Below are 8,353 nucleotides of genomic sequence, written 5' to 3'. Positions count from 1 at the left end.
GGGCAGCAATGGAGGTCCTCCGTCTCTGGTGGTGCTCACGTCTTCCTTCATCATGTCAGTAGCTTCCTCCAGGTTTTTACTACAGTCGGTCATGCAAGTCCCGGGTGAAGACTCAGGAATACCATCACACTCAGATGTAGAAAGATCCTTCATTGCTGTTTTCTGCAACAGTTTTGTTTTGCCAGTCAGGGTTGTTAGCCCTGAGCTGAACCCCCGAACCTGGAGGATCGGTGGACCACTCTTAGTCTGCCCTCTACCCTTTGACCCATTTGGCATGGGTAACCCTACCAAGAGCCGAAGTATAAGGCCCTAACTCCAGCCAGCATAGCTTTCTGGGTCACTGAGGCACACAAGCCTCCAAACCATGGAAAGGTCGCGGTCCTTTTGGAGGGAAACATACAGAGGAATGTGTTTATTGCATCAATGACCAACACAGTCTGAGGATTGTGCCCTCAAGACGCCACACTTCCAGCGCCAATGTAGCACGTGCGTAACTCACTAACACTAACCGTACATGTTTGGACCGTGGGAGGAAACCGGAGCATCTGGCGGAAACCCACATTGTCATGGCGAGACGGTACAAACTTGTTCCTAACAATGTCAGGAATTGAACCCTGCTCGATTATCACCGGTGCTGTAAAGCAATTGCAGTTATCGCTACGCAGCTATTATTATTTAGTAAATTATAAAAAATGTTATGTCTTGCACTGTACTGCTGCCACAAAACAACAAGTTTCATGGTGTACACTCAGCGTCCGCTTTATTAAGTACACCTGTACATCTGCTCATTAACACAAATATCTAATCAGACAATCATGTAGCAGCAACTCAATGCATTAAAGCATGCAGACATGGTCAAGAGGTTCAGTTGCTGTTCAGACCAAACATCAGAATGGAGAAGAAATAGGGAAGATTTGACCATGGAATGATGGTTGATGCCAGACAGGGTGGTTTGAGTATCTCAGAAAATGCTGAACTCCCGGGATTGTCACGCATAATAGTCTCTAAGAGTTTATAGAGAATAGTGTGAAAATCAACAACAAAAAACATCCAATGAGTGCAGTTCCATGGGTGAAAGTGCCTTGATAATGAGAGAGGTCAGAGGAGCATGGCCAGGTTGGTTTAAGCTGACAGTAACTCAAATAACCACTCGTTACAACAGTGGTGTGCAGAAGAGCATCTCTGACTGCACAACATGTCGAACCTCGAAGTGGATGGGCTACAGCAGCAGAAGACCAGGAAATACATGAAGACCAGAAAGCTGCCTCATGAGATACCTAATAAAATGACTACTGACTGTACATCAGTGATAATACACCTGGTTCTGATTCTGAACACTCGGCAGGTCGGGCAGCCTCTGGGGGAAGAGTAACGGAGGTAGTGTGTCAGATGGAAGACTCTTCACCAGAACGAAGAAAGAGACAAGATAAGCCGTTAAGTTAAGGAAGGGTGGGATAGTGAAAACATAGCACTTAGAGAGTGGGACATTAGACACGGGAAATTGGAAATTGGTTTATTATTGTCCCCTGTGCCAAGAAACAGTGAGAAGTTTTTGTTCTGTATGTCATCCAGACAGATCATTCCATATGCTGATGAAGGGTCTTGGCCTGAAACGTCAACTCTTTATTCCACAGATCCGCTGAGTTCCTCCAGCATTTTGTCTGTATTGCTCTGGATTTCTGCAGAATCTCCTGTGTTTATTCCACACACAAGTACATCAAAGTGGCAAAAAGAAGAAAATTCAGAATATGGTGTTGCGACAACAGAGTAAGTCCAAATCAGAATTAGGATCAGGACCAGTTTTTATTGTCATCTAACTATAAGTTGGTTCCACAAGGCTGTTATAGCCGAAGGGTAGTGGGGATATGCTCCCACTGCCTGTTAAATGCTCCCAGTGGCGGGTGTCTCAAAGATCCTCTGACAGCTGTTTCTGGCAAATGGTACCGTAGCATTAAAGCCAGGACCAACAGGCTACCGGACAGCTTCTTTCTACAAGCCATTAGACTTTTAAATTCACATGTCTGTACATTGCAATGGAGTCATAACGCGAAGATTTTTACTCCCTCGCTCTGTGGGACGGATGTAAGATTTAAGTAAATAAATTCAAATTCAACCAAGTCCAGGTCCTGGTCTTCACATGTGACTTAGCTTCTAGGCCCAGCGGAACCATTTCTACTGACAGGAGAAGGGGCAAGGGTGGGTTACTGGTGCCTTAAAACCAATTGCTTTAGGCAGACAGGGCTTATCAGCTGTGGTTGGCAGCTCATCTAGGAGAAGGAAAACTCTGATGTCAAACCTCCGCTGCCTTGCAGCTATACCCACTCACGGGGAAGACTTCAGGAGTAAACCGTAAGGGAAAAATGCAGAGCTGGAGTCCCTAAGGTAGTCCTATGTTGAGTTCAATGCTGACTGGCAACTCCTGCAATGCTGCTGGTGCTGGACTGTATCGGGCTCTACTGTTCCTTTGGGTTTATCAGATGTGCAGAGAGGGGGAGCTTGCTACATGGGCAACAGCTTGTACTGCCTAGGCTTACGTATCCAGACACAGCTAGGGCACAAAATCCATGGTCGACCCTGACCAACAGAGGCCTTGCAACTCTAAATTACAAAATAAATAAACAGCACAAATAATGAGGTTTCATGGACTTACTTCCGCCCATCCTCCCTACTGGGGCAGAGGCCGCTAACAGCACCTTGCCAGAGTCCTCGAGGTCTTTAGAGATCCTGTTGGTGTTCCTGTAACCTTGGATTTTTAGAGGATGAGGTTGCTCGCCAATGGTCCCTCTGATTTGTGCGCAAAAATCTTGTGCTGCTGTGCAATTTTTTTTGCGCAGTGACAACAACGTGTGGCAACTGAATAGATTCTTCAATAAAAACCGTATAAATAAGCCAGTTCTAAAATCTGCTGACAAATCTTCACAAACTCCGCATTGCCAACACTGTCCACTTCAGATACTGGCGAAGGAAATGTGATTTTGTACGACTGTGAAATATACTTAACATGCCTACGAGGTAGAGGGTGACAACATTTCGTGCCCAGTTTAAACTCCCTTTTGCACTAGTAGCGAAAGATGTGTGAGGGAACCTTAGAGGGAACTCTGTCGCTAGCCCCGTATCCAACCCTTCTCCTTTACAGCTGGGCTTGGGACCGTCTGTGGCAGAGATCATGGTTTCATGGACCATTCAGAAATTTGATGGGAGAGAGGAAGAGGCAGTTCCTAAAATGTTGGGTGTGGGTCTTCAGGCCACTGCGCTTCCCCCTTCCTCCCTAATAGTAGGGACAAGAAGAGGGCATGTCCTGGATGGTAAGGGTCCTTCGTGATATATAGGCATCCGTTAGTCTCGTGAGACCATGGATTTGAGCCTTGGAAGGTTTCCAGGGCGCGGGCCTGGGCGAAGGTTGTATGGAAGACCGGCAGTTGCCCATGCTGCAAGTCTCCCCTCTCCACGCCACCGATGTTGTCCAAGGGAAGGGCATTAGGACCCATACAGCTTGGCACTGGTGTTGTCACAGAGCAATGTGTGGTTAAGTGCCTTGCTCAAGGAAACACACGCTGCCTCAGCCGAGGCTCGAACTAGCAACCTTCAGATCACTAGACCGACGCCTTAACCACTTGGCCATGCGCCAAGTCTTCATGATAGATGGTGCCTTCTTAAAGCACTGCCTTTTGAAGATATCCTTGATGGAGCTAGCTGACATAAACTTAAGATGACAGGAGTAAAGTTTAAGGGAGATGTCAGAGGAGGTATTTAATTATTTATTATGGAAACACAGTAATTTCTTTATGTCTTGTTCTGTACATAATCTTGAGGAGACTGGAGGAAAGTATGGGGGTGATCTCTCTGTCCTTTACACAGACAGTGGGGGGTGTGTGGAACGCCCTCCAAAGGATGACGGTAGATACATTTAAGAAAGATAGATGATAGAAAAATGGAGGACTACTTGGGAGGGAAGGGTTAGATTGATCTTAAACAGGGTTATAAGGTCAGCACAACTTCATTGGCCAAAGGGCCATACTGGGCTGTAATGCACTAAGCTCTTTTGCTGCAAAACAATATATTTCATAGTGTCAGTGATAATTATTCTGATTCTGAGGTAGATTGTGAGGTCAAGAATGTATTGATAGTAGTAAGGAACCATTCTTTACTCAGAGAGTGGTAGCTGTGTGGAATGAGCTCCCAGCAGAAGTGGTTGAGGTAGGTTCAATGTTGTCGTTTATAGTTAAATTGGATAGATATATGGACAGGAAAGGAATGGAGGGTTATGGGCTGAGTGCAGGTTGGTGGGACTAGGTGAGAGTAAGAGTTCGGTGCCCTGTACTCACTGGGGTTTAGAAAAACAATGGGGTGGGGGATCTCATTGAAACCTATTGAATATTGAAAGGCTGAGATAGGGTGGACATGGAGAGCATGTTTCCTAAACTGGGGGAGTCGAGGACCAGAGGGCACTGCCTCAGAATAGAAGGGCACCCCTTTAGGGCAGAGATAATGGGGAATTTCTTTAGTCAGAGTGTGGTGAATCTGTGGAATTCATTGCCACAGACGGCTGTGGAGGCCAAACCACTGGGTACATTTAAACTGGAGATCGATAGTTTGTTAATTAGTCAGGGTATCAAGGGTTATGGGGAGAAGGCAGGAGCTGAGAGGGTTAATAAATCATCCATGGTGGAATGGAGGATCAGACTCGAGCTGAATGACCTTATTCTGCTCCAATGATTATAACAGCAGGCTAGAAGCTGTCCTTCAGCCTAGCTGGTTGGACTAGGAAAGAGTATCGACAATGTTCACTCCGGGAACCCTCTCAGCTTCACCCTTCCCAGAATCCAAAGTTTAATATTTATCCTGCAACCGATGTCACTGATAAAAAAGATGCATTCATCAGTTAGTCATTGGTAGTAATGGGAGCCTGCGGTGCTCGGATGGTTGCTAAATTTCTTGACATTTTCGTTCGGCTGGTTGTAAAGCGCTGGAATGTCTTTGAGTTTGTGAATGGTGTGAAATGTTTGAGGGACAAATTCCAAAGCCTGCGGGGGAAATGGCCGCTCAGATTATCTCAACGCATTGTTGCCGTAAATCTGCAGAACTCACAAAATACATCAGCAGCCAAGACTGTACACGGTGATGTGTGGGGCTGCTGTGGGTGGGGAAAGTCTTTCATCTGTCTACATCCAGCTGTGGATTCTGCGACGTGGCACCGACCAGGATGGGCGGGAGCAGGGGACCAGAGATGCGGGGACGATCGGGAGGGAGATGGGGGAAGGAAGGGAGGTTGCGTTGGGAAGAGGGAGTCATGACTGGGGTGGCGGTGTGGGATCATATCTTCCAGCAATCTCTGAAAAAAGTTTCATTACTACCAACAAAAACCAGTTTTACAAAATATTCTGTTCCGCGTCACTTCTGAACTGCAGCTCACTTCAAAATACAACGAATGGCCAATTTATTATTCTTCTCAGTTTGGTTCTAATTATTATGATGATTTGCGTTGTTAGCCAGGCACCTATTTGTAATTAACGTACAAAATCTGGAGGAAAAATATATTAACTGATAAAACTTTAAAATAGTTGCAGTCTTCAGCACCTCGTTGGCAAGTCAAGAGTTAAAGGAAGTTGTCCCGGCGTTCCAGGTCGCTATCCCCTCTGGGTCCTAAAGACCGTTATGTTTCATCGCTCCCATATTGTTCAAAGTTCAAATTTTAAAGTGAAATTAATAATCAGAGCACACACATGTCACCGCACAAAACCCTGAGATTCTTGTCCCTGCGGGCAAACTCTGCAAATCCAGAGAACAGTAGCCGTAAACAGGATCAATGAACAACAAACTGAGCAAATGCAAATATTAATATATAGTAATAAATAACGAGAGCATGAAGAGCCCTTAAAGTGAGATCATCGGTTGTGGGAACTCTAACGCTAACCATTTCCGGAGGAAGATGGGTTACATCACGATCCGGTGCGGTAATTTGAATGCACAGGAATGGAAGAATCTGCAGAGAGAAGAGTGGGGTCGTCTGCCCAACACATCAGCAGCGCATCTCTCCCTACCATTGGTTGCATCTACAGGAGGTGCTGCCTCAAGAAAGCAACGCTCGTCATTAGACATTGCACGCCATCTTTTTGCAGCTCCCAGAAACCTGAAGTCCCACCGGACCAGGTCAAGATCAGCTATATTTCTTCAGCCATTCAGTTCTGGAACCAACTTGCATGGTCTTAATCTCTAGAGCAGGGGTTTCCAAACTGGGGTCCATGGACCCCTTGCTTAATGGTATGGGTTCATGGCATAAGAAAGGTTGGGAAACCCTGCTCTGGAGATTGTATATACCATGACTATTTTGATCACCATAAGAGCATAACATACAGGAGCAAAATTAGGCCGTTTGGCCCATCGAGTCTGTTCTGCAGTTCCATCATGGCTGATCCATTTTCCCCCTCAGCCCCAATCTCCTGCCTTCTCCCCATATCCTTTCATGTCCTGGCTAATCAAGAATCTATCAAACTTTGCCTTAAATATACCTAAAGACTTGACCTCCACAGACACCCGTGGCAACAAATTCCACGGATTTCCCCACTCCCTGGCTACAGAAATTCCTCCTCACCTCTGTTCTAAAAGGACAGCCCTCTATTCTAAGGCTGTGTCCTCTGGTTTTACACTCTCCCACTATTGGAAACATCCTCGTCACATCCACTCTAACGAAGCTTTTCAACTTTCGATAGGTTTCAATTAGGTCACCCCTCATTCTTCTGAATTTTAGTGAATACAGGCCCAACGCCATCAAACACTCTTCATATGACAAGCCATTCGCTCCTGGAATCATTTTCATGACCCTCCTTTGAACCCTCTCCAGTTTCAGCTCATTCTTTCTTAGATAGGGGGCACAAAACTATTCATAATACTCCAAGTGAGGCCTCACCAGGGCTTTATGAAGCCTCAACATTACCTCCTTGCTTTTATATTCTAGTCCTCTTGAAATGAATGAAAACATCACATTTGCTTTCCTTGCCACAGACTCAACCTGCAAATTAACCTTTAGGCAATCCTATAGAAGGACTCCCAAGTCCCCTTGCACCTCAGATTTTTGTATTTTCTCTCCATTTATAAAATATTCTACCCTTTCACTTCTTCTAACACAGTGCATTACCATACACTTCATGACACTGTATATTCCATTTGCCACTTCTTTGCCCATTCTCTTAATCTAAGTCCTTCTGTAGCCTCTCTATTTCCGCAAAGCTACCCACCTATCTTCGTGTCATCTGCAAACTTTGCAGCAAAGCCAGCAATTCCGTCACAAACAAGAGAAAATCTGCAGATGCTGGAACTCTGAGCAACACAAACAAACTGCTGGAGGAACTCAGCAGGCCAGGCAGCATCTAGGAAAAGAGTACAGTGGACATTTTGGGCCAACCGTCATCCAAGTTATTGAAATATAACGTAACAGGAATCAGTCCTAGCACGGACCCCTGTGGAACACCACTTCTCACCGGCAGCCAACCAGAAAAGGCTCTCTTTTTTTCCCACTCTTTGCCTCCTGCCAATCAGCCACTGCTTTATCCATGCTAGAATCTTTCCTGCAATATCCTGGGTTCTTGTAAAGATTGTGTTATGTTTCGCTTGTGAATGGTGCTTGCATAATTCTACCTGCCTGTGATGCTGCTGCCAGTAGGTTTTTCATTACACCTGTGTGTACGTGTACTCATGGAGATAACAATAAACTTCAGTTTCAATCGGAGTTCTGTAGCAACGTTAAAAATATCCAGATACTCCAAGGTGTCTCATAATCAACAGAGTAATAAGAACGGTGATAAAGATAGTGAAAGATTAGCTTTATTTGTCATGGTACATTGAAACATACAGTGAAATATGTTGTTTCTGTCAATGACCAACATAGTCCGAGGATGTGCTGGGGGCAGCCTGCGGGGGGGTCACCATGCTTCCAGTGCCAACAAAGCATGCCCACAACTTATTAACCTAACCTGTACTGTATGCATTTGGAATATGGGAGGAAACTGGAGCCCCAGACGAAACCCAAATGGTCACGGGGAGAACGTACAAACTCCTTACAGACGGTGGTGGGAATTGAACTTGGGTCACTGGCACTATGAAGCATTATGCTTAACACTACACTACCGTGCCACCCTCCAATTCTATTGTATTTCTTTTCTCCTATAAATGCCTGCAAGAAAATGAATTTCAAGAAAGTATATGGAAACATATATGTACTTCGATTTTAAAAGGTACTTTGAACTTTGAACACAGACAATAGCTTTCCTCTATATCTTGGCGGCGGTGGGGTGGAGATATGTCTCTACCAAAGGAGGTGTAAGGTGCTCCTTCTCTCTGCTAGCCTGCAGGTCAC

Source organism: Mobula hypostoma, chromosome 7 (genome assembly GCF_963921235.1).
Source record: "Mobula hypostoma chromosome 7, sMobHyp1.1, whole genome shotgun sequence".
Lineage (NCBI taxonomy): Eukaryota > Metazoa > Chordata > Chondrichthyes > Myliobatiformes > Myliobatidae > Mobula > Mobula hypostoma.
The sequence above is the reverse complement of the archived record's forward strand: the minus strand, read 5'-3'. Positions refer to the sequence as shown.